The sequence below is a fragment of the Rana temporaria genome, chromosome 9 (genome assembly GCF_905171775.1).
Source record: "Rana temporaria chromosome 9, aRanTem1.1, whole genome shotgun sequence".
In the NCBI taxonomy this organism is placed as follows: domain Eukaryota; kingdom Metazoa; phylum Chordata; class Amphibia; order Anura; family Ranidae; genus Rana; species Rana temporaria.
This window is the reverse complement of record NC_053497.1, coordinates 131,423,151-131,438,510: the sequence shown is the minus strand read 5'-3', so window position 1 is coordinate 131,438,510 and position 15,360 is coordinate 131,423,151. Positions and strand designations below refer to the sequence as shown.

The 15,360-nt window shown below is 44.2% G+C and overlaps 1 protein-coding gene across 1 annotated transcript in view; it reads right to left on the bottom strand.

The window, feature by feature from the left end:
• Positions 1–12,297, bottom strand: part of SLC38A5 (solute carrier family 38 member 5) — a 141,348-nt gene extending 129,051 nt beyond the window's left edge. Inside the window, exon 1 of the mRNA XM_040324525.1 lies at positions 12,147–12,297. The gene's annotated coding sequence lies outside the window, so the exon portion shown is untranslated. The remainder of the gene's footprint in view (positions 1–12,146) is intronic.
• Positions 12,298–15,360: the final 3,063 nt, after the last annotated feature.

Below are 15,360 nucleotides of genomic sequence, written 5' to 3'. Positions count from 1 at the left end.
GGAACATGAAAAGCCTATGGTGCATGTGCCCCTGGAGTGGCAATACAGGGGTACCGGAAAGATCACTGTGAGTGAGGGTCACGTTGATTTGACTGGTACCACAGTCACCGCACAAATACACGCTTTTTTTAGCACCTGCCTCCTGGGCCGGGCCTTTTGGCTGGGACCAGAGGAATTTTTTATTCCTGGCCGGAGGGCCTGGTCATTGTATAACACAATGACCACTTCTTTCACTCTCCTCTCCACTATCCCTTTCCCCCCCCACTTTATTTTATGTATTAGTCTATGTTTGTCACGTTTTTGTCTTTTTTTGTTTGTGCACGTTATTTGTTCACTGTGTGACTAGTAGGGTGCGAGTCCTCGGGCCAGCCCTGAACGCCTTGGCAGTGGGTGGACATGGCCTTCTGGCTTAGTTCGCCTGCTCTCATGGGGTCTCCCTTCGGGGGAGCCCCACCTAGTACTGGGAGGGTTCTGTTTCGGCAGTCCCTCCAAGAAACTTCGGTCAGTGTCGGCTTCGGTTGCTCGGACCACAGTACCTCAGTCCCCGTCTGGAGCCTAACGCCCCGGGGGATCAGAGGTTGGGTCCTTTTTCACAGGAGGACCACTTGACGTTGCACCCGTCTGCACGTTTTTGTGAACACTTTTAGCCAGATTCAGAAACACTGGCATAACTTTGAGGCGGCGTAGCGTATGGCATATACGCTATGCCGCCATAAGTCAGAGAGGCAAGTGCTGTATTCACAAAGCACTTGCCTCCTAAGTTACGGCGGCGTAGCGTAAATGGGGCCGGCGTAAGCGTGCCTAATTCAAATGAGGGTTAGGGGGGCATGTTTTATGTAAATGGGTGGTGACCCGACGTGATTGACGTTTTTTTACAAACGCCGCATGCGCCGTCCGTGTACATATCTCAGTGTGCATTGCTCCAAAGAACGACTGCCATACTTAACATTGGCTACGCCACCTAGGGGGCAGCTTTATCTTTACGCCGGCCTACCTCTTACGGAAACGGCGTATCTTTACTGCGACGGGCGCACGTACAATCGTGAATCGGCGTATCTAGTCATTTACATATTTCAACGAAAGCGCCACCTAGCGGCCAGCGTAAATATTGCACCCTAAGATACGACGGCGTAGGAGACTTACGCTGCTCGTATCTTAGCCTAATTTAAGCGTATCTGGTTTCCAGAATACGCTTAAATTTAGGACGGCGTCGATTCAGAGTTACGACGGCGTATCTACTGATACGCCGGCGTAAAGCTTTCTGAATCCAGCTATTTATGTGTGTGCACATTTTTTCTGCACCGGGTGAAGTTTTTTGGGTGCATTTCACACGCCATAGGCTTTAAAAAAAAAAAAAAGTGCGTACGGGGGAGGAGTTTTTCCTGTGACGTCACCCGCGTCCTTTCTGCTGCCGCTCCGAGTTTATTTTATTTTACATTGCCTATCGCCTACTAGCCAGTTGTTTTCTGGCAGACATACAAGACTGACTGTAGTATGGTGAAGTGCTGTTTTTTACCTTTCCTTGGAATAAATACAGTCTACACTTAGGGCCAGATTCTCATAGAATCGGCGGCGGCGTAGTGTAAGCCATTTACACCACGCCACCGCAACTTACTGGAGCAAGTGCCGTATTCTCCAAGCACTTGCTCCTTAATTTGTGCAGGCGTAGTGTAAATGGCCCGGCGTATGGCCGCGTAATTCAAAGGGGGCGGCTTGTATTCAAATTAAGAGCTCCCCCGTGCCGATCGAACTGCGCATGCGCCGGGCGGAAAAATAGCCCAGTGCGCATGCTCCAGCTCACGATGGAAAACCTCAATGACGTCGACGTGAGCGTCATTGACGTAAAGTCGTATTCGCGAACGACTTAGTAAAACGACGTAACCAACGGAAAAAAACGACGCTGTCCCGAGGCCATACTTAACATGGCATACGACGGACCTTCATAAACTTACCCCTCATATAGCAGGGGTAAGTTTACGCTTACAGAAACGTCGTAAATTCACTGCGTCGACCGCGCCTACGTTCGGGAATCTCGCGTAAATAGCTAATTTGCATAGACGACGGGGAAAACGATGAGGCGACACCTAGCGGCGGGAAAAAAAATTGCATTTAAGATCTGACAGCGTAAGAGCCTTACGCCTGTCAGATCTAATGGATATCTATGCGTAACTGATTCTAAGAATCAGTCGCATAGATATGACGGCCCAGATTAGGACTTACGACGGCGCAAATGGCGTTGCGCCGTCGTAAGCCCTTTGAGAATCTGGGCCAATGAGCGCGTTTTTATTTTTTATTCCGCATTGGACCTACTATTCACTGCTGCATTGGACTCCACTGCACCATCTCCCCTATGGAGAGAACAAGCTGTCTTTGACCACTTGTGAAAATATATGGTCCATCTCATCTGGTAAGGAGGCACTTCTTATACTGGTGGAGGATATCATCACATTTGCCGAAGATTTTTGCTATCTCACTGGGTGTCATCTTAATTCTTGATTCTTCAGTCAAGGACTTTATTTGCCCTGCACTTTTATTTTATTTTTTTCATTTATACAGGTGTTTAACATCTTTTTTGCTCTACCATGAACAAATTAAAGGATTTAATCAGTTTCAGAATTTTTTTTAATAGGTTTAAATAATAAGCTGACTGTTGAAAGGACTCCTGTCAGTGGTAAATCCCTAAGGGGTTGATTTACTAAAGGAAACTAGACAGTGCAGTTGCTCCAGAGCTTAGTAAATTATGTAAACCTTCACTTTGCTGGGTAAACAAAGTGGAAAAATCTAAGATCTACTGGCAGGATCAATGGATAATGAAACTATTAAAGGTGGAACTCAAAAAAAAAAAAAAACCTGCAGTAATAATGCTATTGACAGACTACACTATATTTATCATTTTTTGATTTTGCCTGTGGTTACAACTTCAGGCATGCCTGCAAAATATCTATGTGGACAGGCTAATAGTAGAGCATAAATGTAGGTATAAGTCTATTTACATAAGTGAAAGTAAAGGAGTGCCCGGTATCCAGTGAATGTAGATATTGCAGATGTTTTATTTGAAGTTTCAGCAAAAAAATTAGGCCAACGCATTTCGGGGGACTTCATCAGGACTGCTAATAAAAGTTGTTAACATTTTTTCCTGTTGGGAGGTGCATTGGCACAGAGATCGGACTGATAGATGTCCAAACGCTGACTGTGTTCAGAGGAGCCAAGCCACCCACAGCTCTGAAGTCAGTCCCAGGTGAGGACACTTGTTTGGTGAAGTTGGTTTTGGGAGATTGTGAGCAGCAAGTTGGAACTTTATTGATGCAGATCATGATACATGCACCTACCTTGTTGTGCCTATGCTCTGACTGCTGCATAGGTGTGAGCAGCCTCACACAAACACACTGTACTGATCACTTACGATGTTCATTCAGAAAGAGAAGGGGCCGGTAAATAGGATATTCCCCCACTCATCCTAAAACATCCACAGCAACAACCGGTGGCAGAGGAGGGTAGCCGGCAATGCTGTGGGGGGAAAGAGGGGGAGCCAGATCAGTAGGGGGAATCTGTTCTGCACAGGGTGATTAGGGTGTGCCTGGGCACACCTGGCACACCCTGTGCGCACGCCTATGCTCTGCTGTTTTGTGACGGGTCCCCATTAAAGGAAACCGGTATGAAACATTCATTCCATGGATGAAAGATTTTAGTTTACCATTAACTTGCGTATACGCTATATGGATTCTGAATGTATCCCCCTGTCACTGAGTTGCATTCAGGGAGCTGCCATGTTAGCTGCAGGGGCCCGCCCTCCCATATGTTCACTTTGGGTCTCATTCACACTGGCGTCATATTTGGATGCAAGTTTTCTGGCAGTCTCCCTTCCCAGAAGAAGATCAATTTACATGTTTGGGGTCCATGTACACTGGGCTTAATAAAAATGGCAGTTCTTTTGGCCGAAAAAACCCTCACTAAATTTAGGAGGGTTTTTGTACAGGCATTTAAGAGCAATTAGCATTTTTTTCTGCCAGTAAACTGCTCTGAAAAACGCAAGATAGAAGGCACTTTTTTCTTCCTCTAGAGGAGGGGTCTCCAAAATTTCTACACAAAAGGCCAGTTTACTGTCCTCCAGACTTTATGGGGGCCGGACTGTGGCCAGTGGGAGTAGAAATTATGCTGGTATTTGGCACAATGCATCGTTGGTATTAGGGGGAGGAATAGTGCCCTATCACTGATGTCAGTGGGAAAAATAGTACCCCATTATTGGTTGAGTGGGAGGAATAGTGCTCCATCATTGGTCACAGTGGGAGAAATAGTGTCCCATCATTGGTGTCAGTTTGAGGAATAGTGTCCCATCATTGGTCTGAGTGGGAGGAATAGTGCCCCATCATTGGTCTCAGTGGGAGGAATAGTGCCCCATCATTGGTCTGAGTGGGAGGAACAGAGTCCCATCATTGGTCTGAGTGGGAGGAATAGAGTCCCATCATTGGTCTCAGTGGGAGGAATAGAGTGCCATCATTGGTCTCAGTGGGAGGAATAGAGTCCTATCATTGGTCTCAGTGGGAGGAATAGTGTCCCATCGTTGTCGTCAATGAGAGAAATAGTGCCTAATTGTTAATGTCAGTAGCAGGAATATTGCCCTGGCCCGTTGTCGTCATTTTTTCAAATGACAATTTTATTTTTTATTGCATTTTAGTCAAAATATTAGATCTGAGGTCTTTTTAAACCTAGATCTCATATTTAAGAGGACCTGTCAAGCTTTTTTCTATTACAAGGGATGTTTACAGTGTAAAAATGAATAACATCAATTAAAATAAATAAGAAAACAAAAAAAAATGTTTTAAAGCGCCCGGTCCCGACGAGCTCGCGTGCAGAAACGAACACATACATGAGTAGCGCTCGCATATTAAAACAGTGTTCAAACCACACAAGTGAGGTATCGCCGCAATCGTTAGAGTGAGAGCAATAATTCTAGCCCTCTTCTGTAACTCAAAAGATGCAACCTATAAAAAAAATTGAAACGTCGCCTATGGAGATTTTTAAGGGTAAAAGTTTGATGCCATTCCACGAGCGGACGCAATTTTGAAGCGTGACATGTTGGGTATCATTTTTTTTTTTTTTTTTTTTTAAAGTGTTTTTTTTCCCAAAAAAGTGCGCTTGTAAGACCGCTGCGCAAATACGGTGTGACAAAAAGTATTGCAATGACCGCCATTTTATTCTCTAGGGTGTAGAAAAAATATATATAATGTTTGGGGGTTCTAAGTAATTTTCTAGCAAAAAAAAAAAACAGTTTTAAACTTGTAAACACTGGGGCAGATCCACAGAGATCTGCACCCGCGCAGCATATCAGAGATACGCTACGCCGCCGTACCTTACCTGGCTTTAAATCGAATTCTGGAAGAATTTGCGCCGTAAGTTACGGCGGCGTAGTGTATCTCTGGTGGCGGAATTCAAATTGGCGATTAGGGGGCGTGATTCATTTAAATGAAGCGCGTCCCTGCGCTGAATGAACTGCGCATGCGCCGTCCCTAAATTTAGTTAATTTAATCACATCCATCCCGATTCACGGACGACTTACGCAAAAAAATTCAAAATAAACGCGGGAACGACGGCCATACTTAACATGGCAGGTCTAACTATACGCGACAAAATACCAGCTTTAACTATATGCCGGAAAAAGCCGACTAGAGACAACGTAAAAGAATGCGCCGGCCACTCGTTCGTGGATCGTCGCAAATAGCTAATTTGCATACCCGACGCGGAAAACGACGTGAACGCCACCCAGCGGACACCGAAGAATTGCATCTTAGATCCGAAGGCGTACGAGGACGTACACCTGTCGGATCTAACCCAGATGCTATCGTATCTTGGTTTGAGGATTCAAACCAAAGATACGACGCGGGAAATTTGAAAGTACGCCGGCGTATCAGTAGATACGCCAGCGTACTTGCTCTGTGGATCTGCCCCACTGAGTCTGAAAAACAGGCTCGGTCCTTAAATGGTTAAAGTGTAACCATTAGAAAGACTGCTGCGCAAATACATAAACAACCACCATTTTATTCTCTTGGGTCTCTACTAAAATGAGATATATATATATATATATATATATATATATATATATATATATATATATATATATATATATATATATATATATATATATATATATATATATATATATATATATATATATATATATATATATATATATATATATGTTTGGGGGTAATGGGGTAATTTTCTAGCACAAAAAAAGATTCTAGCTTGAAACCAACATGAAACCAATGTCAGAAAAAGATTGTGTTTACACAGCTTCCCCGTTCTTCATGTGGCGCCGTCATCGATCGTGTGATCCCTTTTATAGGGATACACAATCGATGACATCACACCTACAGCCACACCCCCCTACAGTTAGAAACACATATTAGGTCATACATAACCCCTTCAGCACCCCCTTGTGGTTAACTCCCAAACTGCAATTTTCATTTTCACAGTAAACAATGCAATTTAAATGCATTTTTTGCTGTGAAAATGACAATGGTCCCAAAAATGTGTCAACATCGTCTAAAGTGTCCGCCGTAATGTCGCAGCCACGAAAAAAAAACGCTAATTGCCGCCATTAGTAGTAAAAAAAAAAATGTATAAAAATGCAATAAAACTATCCCCTATTTTGTAAACGCTATAAATTTTGCGCAAACCAACCGATAAACGCTTATTGCGATTTTGTTTACCAAAAATATGTAGAAGAATACGTATCGGCCTAAACTGAGGAAAAACTTTTTTTTTTATATATTTTTGGGGGATATTTATTACAGCAAAAAGTGAAAAATATTGCATTTTTTTCAAAATTGTCGCTCTATTTTTGTTTATAGAGCAAAAAAAAAAAAACGCAAAAAAATAAAAACCTTAGAGGTGATCAAATACCACCAAAAGAAAGCTCCATTTGTGGGGAAAAAAGGACGCCAATTTTGTTTGGGAGCCACGTCGCACGACCGCGCAATTGTCAGTTAAAGTGACGCAGTACGAATCGCAAAAAGGGGCAAGGTCCTTTAGCTGCATTTTGGTCCAGGTCTTAAGTGGTTAAAAAAATATGTGCATTTACATTTAAACCAACACTGGAGAGGTCACAAACACCGTATGTTTCATAATTTGCGAATAGTATCTAATGGTTTCTATTGTTTCTGAACATCGAGTGGATAAATGGACATAGAAAACCATCGTTCAAGAATGATCGTCTTACAAAGGCTCCATATTTAACGCTGGCGTGTATGAAGGCTGAGTGCTCAGCAACTTAAAAAAAGCCTCAAGTTCACCTTCAGATTGTTCAGACAGAAGGTCTGCCTATGCCTGTTAGGTAAATGATCGACTTAGTTTGCCATTGGAATAGTTACATGGTTAATCAGGTTGACAAAAGATACAAATCCATCTACTTCAACAAAAAATAAAAATAAATAAAAAAATTGTATAAATAAATAACTTCTCTAAACATATAAATAATATATATGTTTGGGGGCAATTTTCTAGCACAAAAAAAGATTCTAGCTTGAAACCAACAAATGTCAGAAAAAGATTTAGGGCCAGATTCAGGTAGAGCGGAGTACATTTGAGCGGGCGTAGCGCAGCTCATTTGCGCTACGCCGACGTAAAATAGAGAGGCAAGGCCAGTATTCACAAAGCACTTGGGGCCAGATTCACGTAGAATTGCGGCCGTGTAACGTAACCCGTAAACGTAACCGTTTACGTTACACCGCCGCAAGTTTTCAGTGTAAGTGCCCGATCCACAAAGCACTTACCTGTAAACTTGCGGCGGTGTATCGTAAACACGTCCGGCGCAAGCCCGCCCAATTCAAACGGGGCGGGTACCATTTAAATTAGGCGCGCTCCCGCGCCGGACGTACTGCGCATGCTCCGTTCGCAATTTTTCCGACGTGCTTTGCGCGAACTTACGGCGGCCCGAAGTGTTTGTGAATCGCGACGTGCGTAACGTACTTACGCCAGGAAAAAAAAATGTAAAAGCGACGCGGGAACGACGGGCATACTTTAACATGGTGGAGTCATTTTACACCATGTTAATAGCACCCCGAACTTTGCGACGGGAAACTAAGACTTGCGCCGACGTAACGACGGGAAAAACCTTCGTGGGTCGCCGTAACTGCTAATTTGCATACCCGACGCTGGAATACCCACCCAGCGGCGGCCGAGGTATTGCATCCTAAGATCCGACGGTGTAAGACAATTACACCTGTCGGATCTAAGGGCTATCTATGCGGAACTGATTCTATGAATCAGTCGCATAGATACTCTGAGAGATACGACGGCGTTTCAGAGATACGCCGTCGTATCTCTTCTGTGAATCTGGCCCTTGCTCCCTAAGTTACGTTGGCGTAGCGTAAAGGGGCCGGCGTAAGCCCGTCTAATTCAAAGGTAGTGGGCGTGTTGTATTAAAATTAGCCGTGACCCCATGTAAATGACTTCCCGAACGAACGGCGCATGCGCGCGCATGCTCAGAATCACGTTGAATTTACGCCCTAAGATATGACGGCTCAATGGCAACGACGTGAACGTAACCTACACCCAGCCCCATTCACGTACGACTTACGTAAACGACGTAAAATACGACGGCTATTCCGTCGTCCATACCTTGCATGGGTTGTGCCACTTATAGAGGTGTTTTATCTTTACGCCGGACGTACGCCTTGCGTAAACGGCGTAGCTTACTGCGACGGGCGCAAGTACGTTCGTGAATCTGCGTATCTAGGTCATTTACATATTCGACGCGTAAATCAACGGAAGCGCCCCTTGCGGCCAGCGTAAATATGCACCCAAGATACAACGGCGTAGGAGACTTACGTCGGTCGTATCTTGCCACAATTCAGGCGTATCTGATTTAGAGAATCAGCGCATAGATTCGACGGCGCACATTTGGACTTACGACGGCGTATCAGTAGATACGTTGGCGTAAGTCTTTGTGAATCTGGCCCTCTGTATTCATGTGGTTAAACTTTCATCATTTACACACAAAGTCTATTCCTTTGAACTAAAGGACAAATTGTTACAATGTTTATACTTTGTTGCACTGTTAAAGAATGTTATGATACTTGGCAGAATGACGTTTTTTTTTTTTTTTTTTTGACGGCTTCAGCAGAGCATAGAAAGAATCAGGAAATACTTTGTCAAGATCACAACGGGGAAAAAAATCGCGATAACGATTAACGATTAAACGTGCATCTCTACTATATATAAAGCGGATCCAGAGGAAGGCAAAAAAAAAAAAAACAATAAATAATAAATTGTCGAAAATAAATTCCATCTTGATCCCCCAGAAGGCAATTTCTACAGTAATTCCCTGGATCAAGAATCTCTAGTGTTTTTTTTATACCTATAAATGTTAATATCCTGTTATATTTTGTGTATTTAAGAGTGCAAACTGGCCAAAACTAGTTCTGGGGGGAGTCTAATGTACATTTTCCAGCTCTTACTGTAAAGGAACCTTTACATATATGCAAGTTAAATAAATTCCTCCAGACATACAGAGTACCCCCTTGCTCTTTTGTAATGACCCGAAAGTGAATAACTGTACACCAAGTTCACTAAAGTCAGTCATATATGGATCGAAATTCGGCTGGTTCAGTTGAATTTCGATCCATGTATGGGCAGGCTGATTGTACCCAAGTCGATCCATTGATCGACTTGTGTACAACCAGCCTGTCAGATTTTTGGCATATGATTACTGCCGGTGGCTATAGCTGCTAGCAGTAATCATTGTGTTCTGCCAGCTGGGGAGGCTTCTGGTGCCCCCTGCTGGCAGAACACAATAGCACTGCAGAAGATATTCACCCATCAATACATTCAATTGGAATCAAGCCATTTTCTTTCCTTCCACCTGTGTTGGAAGTAAAGAAAATCAAATCATGTATGGGCTGCTTAAGAACCTATACACACACATACACACACACACACACACACACTATACAACTTTTGTTGTACGATTTACCAAAACCATGTAGTGCAAGGGCCTGCCTGATTGCATACAAATTGAAACTCTTAGGCCGCGTACACACGGTCGGACAAAACCGATGAGAATGGACCGAGGTTCAGTTTCATCGGTCCAAACCGACCGTGTGTATAGCCCATCGGTCTGTTTTTCTTTCGTCCAAAATTTTAAAACATGATTCAAAATCGAAGTGATGGACCGCTGCCCGATCGGTCCAAACCTATGGTTAGTACAGAAAGCATCGGTTCAAAACCCGCGCATGCTCAGAATCAAGTCAACGCATGTTTGGAAGCATTGAACTTTTATTCAGCACGTCGTGTGTTTGACGTCACCGCGTTCTGATCCGATCGGTTTTTGGAACGATGGTGTGTACGCACATCAGACCATCAGGCCACTTCAGCGGTGAACCGATGGAAATGGGTTTGGAACGACCGTGTGTACGCGTCCTCAAAGTCTGACCTCATATTACATGGTTTTGGTAAATCTGAAGAAAAAAAAAATCTACAGAAAATTGTATAGTGTGTACCCAGCTTAACCACATGCCGACCGGCGCACGCAGATATACGTCGGCAGAATGGCGCGGGCAGGCACAAGGACGTATATATACGTCCCCTTTAAGAAGCGGCATTGTGGAAGCGGTGATCACTGTCGTGTCACACATAGCCCACCCCCCCTACAGCTCGAACACATCCCTAGGCACACTTAACCCCTTCAGCACCACCTAGTGGTTAACCCCTTCACTGCCAGGGTCACTTTTACAGCAATCAGTGCATTTTTATAGCACTGATCGCTGTAAAAATGGCAATGGTCACAAAAATGTGTCAAAAGTGTCCGCCATAATGTCTCATTCATGATAAAAATCGCTGATCGCCACCATTACTAGTACAAAAATAAAAATAAAAATGCCATAAAACTATCCCCTATTTTGTAGACGCTATAATTTTTGCGCAAACCGATCAATAAACGCCTATTGCAATTTTTTTTTTACAAAAAATATGTAGAAGAATACTTATTGGTCTAAACTGAGGGAAACATTTGTTTTTATATATTTCTTGGGGGATATTTATTATAGCAAAAATTAAAAAAATATTGACGGTTCCTGCTGAACCAACTAAATTTTGATCCATCTGAGAATAGCTTAAAATAGAGGCCTGGAGTAAAGGCAAAGAATAGACTCAGGGGCCAACATTACTGGGTCAGAAGGGGATTGAGAATAGGAGTAGTTACTAGGTGGGGAATGTAAGTGTGGGCACTTACCTGATTGGTGGAATGGTGGTCAGGCCCTGTTTGGTACCCTAGTCATGGACCACCTATGGCCCAGATTCATGTAGAATCGCGGCGGCGTAACGTATCGTAGATACGTTACACCGCCGCAAGTTTTCATCGCAAGTGCCTGATTCTCAAAGCACTTGCATGAAAACTTACGCTGGCGGCCTCAAAGGGGCATGTGCCATTTAAATTAGGCGCGCTCCCGCGCCGGACCTACTGCGCATGCTCCGTTTTGAAATTCCCGCCGTGCTTTGCGCGAAGTGACGTAATTTTTTCGAACGGCGACGTGCGTAGCGTACTTTCGTATTCCCGGACGTCTTACGCAAGAACAAAAAATTTTCAAATTTCGACGTGGGAACGACGGCCATACTTTATACAGCACATACGTGGGCTGTGTAAAGTTAGGGCAGCAAAAACGACGACTAACTTTGCGACGGGAAACTAGACTAGCAGCGACGTAGCGAACGTGAAAAAACGTTGTGGATCGCCGTAACTACTAATTTGCATACCCGACGCTGGTTTACGACGCAAACTCCCCCCAGCGGCGGCCGAGGTATTGCATCCTAAGATCCGACAGTGTAATTCAATTACACCTGTCGGATCTTAGGGCTAACTATGCGTAACTGATTCTATGAATCAGTCGCATAGTTAGGAAGACCCTAAAACAGAGATACGACGGCGTATCAGGAGATACGCCGTCGTATCTCTTTTGTGAATCTGGGCCTATGTGTTTATAGGTGACAATCATATTCCAACTTAATCCCCACGTCTGAAAAAAGAACTACAAGACCAAGGATGCCCATGTATGCCTCATATCTCTGCAACATCTGCATTGCATGCCAGCTCTGCCCGGCTGCCAAAAACATCAGAAAAAAAAAAAAAGTTTTGAAAATGCAAGACTCACCTTTCTCTGAGATCCTACAGATGAGTCAGATCCTGAGAACACTTCTCATCCACACAGTAGCAGTAATCCAGGGCAGCAGGGAAGGCTATTTAGCAGCTGGAACTGTTGTTCAGGATTGTTACGGTGCTTGTGAAAACTTTTAGCACGTGTGCCTGCAGACAGTCCTTGATGACTTTACAAAGTGGTGGGAGGGGTTTCCTGACCGCATGGGGCTGCTGGTGGGAGTGGGCAAACAAAAAAACATCTGATCTAACCAAAGGCATCACAGCTCCACGTAGGTATACAGTGGGGGAAAATAATTATTTGATCCCCTGCAGATTTTTTAAGTTTGCCCATTTACAAAGAAATGAAGGGTCTATCATTTTTATCATAGGTATATTTTTAATGATAGAGACAGAATATCAACCAAACATACAGAAAAAAACACACATAATACAAATGATATAAATTGAGTCGCAGTTCAGTAAGTAAAATAAGTATTTGATGCCCAACAGGGCAGCCATCGCAAATTTTGGGGCCCCTTACGCAGCTTTAGGCAGGGCCCCCCTGGAGCAGAGAAGGTGGGGGGGGGTCCTCCTCTCTCCTGCTGCGAGATGATAAAAAGGGGGGGGGGGGGTTGTGGTAACAAAAATGTAATCTCTTCTCATTTCTCTCCTGCCACGAGATAAGCGGGACGGGGGGGGGGGGGGGTGCTGCTGACGAACAAAACAAAGTCAAGTCACCTTTCCCCTCTCCTGCCGCGAGTTGCTAAAGTCAGAAAAAAAGGGGGGGCGGGCCCCTGCCGCGAGCTGCTTAGGTCGGGCGGTCAGATGAAAAAATAAATAAAATAAAAAAAAAATAAAAAAAAGAGAAAACCTGGGGGGTGGGCTTCGGGCCCCTGTGGACCATCGTACTCCTTACAGGTGTAATGCCTGTACCCCCCTGATGGCGGCCCTGATGCAAAACATGACTTAGTACTTGGTGGAGAAACCCTTATTGGCAAGCAAAGAGTCAATACATTTCTTGTAGTTGGTGACCAGGTTTGCACACATCTCAGCAGGGATTTTGGTCCACTCTTTACAGATCTTTTCTAAATCCTTCAGGTTTCCTGGCTGTCTCCTGGCAATTCAAAATTTCAGCTCCTTCCATAAATTTTCTATATAGGAAGACTGGCTAGACCACGCCATCACCTAAATGTGCTCTTCTTGAGCCACTCCTTTCTTGCCTTAGCGGTATGTGTTGGGTCATTGTCATGCTGGAAGACTCATCCACGACCCATCTTTAGTGTTCTGGCTGAGGGAAGAAGGTTCTCATTCAAGATTTTACAATACATGGCCCCATCCATTGGCCCCTCAATGCGACAAAGTCAGTCTGTACCTTTAGCAGAGAAACAGCCCTAAAGCATAATGTTTCCACCTCCGTGCTTGACTGTAGGGATGGTGTTCTTAGGGTCATAGTCAGCATTTTTCCTTCTCCAAACACATGTGTTTTTTCTCGATATTTGTTTGATATTCTGTCTCTATCATTTAAAATACACCTATGATAAAAATTATAGACCCTTCATTTCTTTGTAAGTGGGCAAACTTTCAAAATCTGCTGGGGATCAAATAATTATTTTCCCTGCTGTATATCCTGTAACAGTCAGGGGTTAACGCCGTTTACGATATTCCATTCCACCAACCCACGACCGCTTATCGACGCTCCACAATCCAGCAGACGAACACGACCCATAGGATTCCCCAGAAACGAGACACACACAGCTCTGTTCTCTGGTTCAAAACGAATAGATCCTTTAATGGTAAACTAAGGGTCTTTATATACAGTCAGCAACCAAATATGAACAATGACTCAACTCCACCCACAACATTATACAATGCTTTCTAACGAGCCTCCAATACACATATTGGGTAGACTTTCTGGCACCAGGTTTGACACAATCCACATGAGCTAATTAGCTACAACTGACAAGTCAGACATCATGACTTTGGCTCTTCTCACCTGCTATACAATACACATTTATCATCAATAGAAATTCACACAATACAGTGTCAATTAGCATCACACAATGAAAAGGTCTTTAGAAGCCAGACTAAGGTTAGTTTACATGACAGTAGCAGACTTAATTACCCCCTTAAGGCCCCATACTCACGACCAAACATGTCTGCTGAAACTGGCCCGCAGGCCAGTTTCAGCAGACATGTTTGGTCGTGTGTGGGCGCGAGCGGGCCGAATTCCAGCAAACATTTGCCGGCCGGGCCTTTTCCCAGCAGACAAATATTCCTGGACTTGTTTTAAAACAGCCCGCTGGAATTCAGCCCGCTCGGACATGTACGGTCGTCAGTACAGACCTACCGTACATGTCCAGGCGCCCGCCGTCCCTCGCATGCGTCGAATGACTTCGACGCATGCGTGGAAGCATTTTAAAGGCGGGCCGCCCACGTCGCCGCGTCATTGTCGCGGCGACACCGCGTCATCGACGCGGCGACACCGCGGACACGCCCCGCGTATTGTTTACGCGCGGACTTCTGTACGATGGTGTGTACAACCATCGTACAGAAGCCCTCTGGCAGACATGTATGGTGAAAACGGTCCGACGGACCGCTTTCACCATACATGTTTGTCCGTGTGTACCCGGCCTTACAGTCTGTGTTCCCACATGAATGAGTCACTCTTCTATTGACCTGTTGGGTTCAGAATCAACAACCTGTAATTAGTTCTTGCAGACATTCTTGAATATATTGTGGATTACAGACCCATGTTAAAACAATCCAACATATGTCCCTTATTTCCTGGCTCAATCTGTGTAAAAGCTTCTGGGTCCCACGGCCCTCCTGTTACATATCCCATCCCAGAAGACGCACAGGTTCAATGCCAGGTGTGCACAACCTTCAATGTCCTACCCCTCTTTAAAAGTCACACATAGCAAACTGCCTGACTATTTGAGGATATAAAGTGCGTCTTTCTTACCACCTGAGGCTCTCTCATGTGACCTAAAGCCTAGGCAAAAGATCCAATGCTCTGTGGAAATGTGGGTGTTTCACATCATTAGAGACTGCAGAGTATCTACTGCAGAAATTATTCTAAAGGCACAGCATGGAGGGAGCAGAACTTGGATATTTATTGAGGAAATATGGCTGACCATAAGTACACAGGTCATTCATTGTCAATTATGCACAGAAAACAAGTTTAAAAAACAAAACAAAAAACATTACCATTAAAATGTTTAAAACAATGA